General features: G+C 40.4%; 1 long non-coding RNA gene across 1 annotated transcript in view; it reads left to right on the top strand.

The window, feature by feature from the left end:
• Nucleotides 1-843, top strand: part of LOC138000194 (uncharacterized) — a 4,443-nt gene extending 3,600 nt beyond the window's left edge. The window contains exon 3 of the long non-coding RNA XR_011123074.1: nt 420-843. This is a non-coding gene — a long non-coding RNA (uncharacterized lncRNA). The remainder of the gene's footprint in view (nt 1-419) is intronic.
• The last annotated feature ends 1,657 nt before the right edge of the window (nt 844-2,500 follow it).

Here is a 2,500-nt window from a genome sequence, read left to right as displayed (position 1 = left end):
TCACGGGACCCTTAGAATCCACAAATGACCAGCTCCCAACGTCAGTGGCTTCATAGCTCAGTTGGTTAGAGCGTCGCAGCGGAATGGCGAGGTCACGGGTTCAAACCCCGTTGAAGTCCTGAATTTTTCAGGCTTCTCTACTAAATTGCGTTCATAAGTGCGAAGATCGTAGCTTCACTTGATTTCATATCCGCAGTTCATATATGATCCATTTCATATACCATTTCATCATCAATAGAAACGTGTTGGTTACGTAATTCATGCATAGTGTATGAGCGCAAAACAAAAGATTGTGAACGGTCGTGGACTTTCCAACGTAAATCTTGGCATCTTTGTTTGCTCCTTTGATGTTTGCCGAGCTTCCAAACCAGTCCTTTCTATTAACTATGGTGTACCTGAACGCTATCTCTTGTTTGTAGTTACGTGAACAGGAGGCTGCTGAACAAGAGTGAACCCCAATGAAAGCTAGAGGTGAAAAAGAGACAGAAGAAGACTCGATATGTAATAACAAATATAATTTTGTTGTGCGTAATAATAAGTTCCATGATTGTTCTTAAAATTGTAGATAGGAAGATAATGTTATACCAATACCCAAAGGAGAAAATAGATTTTTTCAGAATACAATATAAGCAAATATAATGACGTAGCATTTGTCTTTGAAATGGTTTTCTATGTTTTATGAAATATTGTAAAAATAAAACCTGGGGAGCTTCTAAGAAAATTTCAGGTTTAGCGTGTAAGATTAGAACTAATCAACGTATTACATTAAATGTGTTGAGCTGGAACAAACGCGTGTTGAAATGGCTTGCATATAAATAAATGACAAGTGTACTGCAACCCTGATTAATCGGATTTGAAATGTTTCTAGGGCTATCAAGATATGTGCAGTAACCCTTATCGTTAAGACGCTGTTACACTGTGAAACGGTTTCGTGCAACTTGTCTCACAATATTTTGGCGACATTAATATTGTGGCGGGACAAGTTGCACGAATCATTTCACAGTGTAACATACCCTGCAACGACCAAAATCGTTGCGAGACAAGTTGCACGAAAAGTAGGCTCTTGCAATTTGTATCGCAACGATTTTGGCCGTTGCAGGGTATGTTACCCTGTGAAATGTCTCGTGCATTTTGTCCCACCACATTGTCGCCAAAACATTGCGAGACAAGTTGCACGAAACATTTCACAGTGTAACAGCGTCTTTAGGGTTTCTAGTGTCTGTAGGGTGGGTCTCTTCTTTCCAGCTGCGGGATAGGTGAAGCGATATCAAGCGAATGTTAGCTACTCCCACAGGTTGGAGCCAGCCTCTCAAACTGCTCCAATTTAAGCATCACTTCGTAAATGGACATGAAATAAGTCGAGCCCGAAAGTGACCTAGGGTGCTTTCCATTAAGCCAAAATTTCCGGAAATTTCGGGCTGAAGTCAACTGGAAACTTTCATTTCGGTTCGATCCAACCGGAATATTCTGGACCACCTCTGGAGGTGGTCCTCTTTGACCGGTTGTCCGGTCTGACCTTTCCATTTACAAAAATTATCGTTTCCAGTCCCTCCGTGTGATGTAACCGAAATTTCGATCGAAAGGTAAATGGAACGCTTCGGTCCGGTTGCAAATTGACTTTTGATTAAAAATGCCGTTCCATTTTACCTTGGTTAGTTCCACTGGTCTCTGACCCGATGGTCAGCACCCCTAATGACCCAGTCAGTTAACTGTCTATCAATAGCACATTTCAAAACTTATACGCGTGCGCAGAACTGAAAGAGTCCAATTTCTCCGGAAGCCTCGCACAAATAAAAGAGAAGTGCTCTGGGGTCGAGATCATCTGGTAGTCATACTTAGCAATTTCGGTCCTTCCGTGATTATTTTTTTATACTGAATGCTAAGGGCCTTTAATCCGTTCTTAAAAGTAAATCCTTAAGGTAATTCCTTAGTATTGCATTGCGCATCCCTACTGCGCACGATTTTCGCGTCATTAGCGCGCGCACATGAGCACGTGCGCGTACAAAACGTAAGAGATTTCCCGCAAATTAAGCCCGATAGCGAAATAAATGCTCTTTTTCTCTCAAACGAGCACGGTGACCCCCGATTTTTTTTTCACATATTTGCTAAGAACAGTCTAATAAATAACATATTTGAAGAAGAAAAAAAGTTTGATAGTAGAACATGAATTTTTTTGGAAAAAAATTCCGTACTGGGTGTATTTTGGCCAAGGCGAGGACTTCAAGCTAACCACGGAACTGTCCCAAAAAGTGCACTATTCCAACAAACAGGGAATCAAAGTCGGCGTAAATGAAGCATTACTGCTTATGTAAATAAAAGAAGCTTTATTTTCAAAATAAAATTTTGTGTCTTTGAAGTAACCAAGACTTAATTCTGTGTGAAGGTAATCCGAATTTTTAACGCGAAAACAGTAAAAATACCCCATTTTACGAGCCTGCTGACGCGTAAACAAGCACGGTGACCCCATTTTTTTATTGCATTTTTTAAATGTTCATATCAT

This window comes from Montipora foliosa, chromosome 4, assembly GCF_036669935.1.
Source record: "Montipora foliosa isolate CH-2021 chromosome 4, ASM3666993v2, whole genome shotgun sequence".
Lineage (NCBI taxonomy): Eukaryota > Metazoa > Cnidaria > Anthozoa > Scleractinia > Acroporidae > Montipora > Montipora foliosa.
This window is presented reverse-complemented; position numbering and strand designations above follow the sequence as displayed.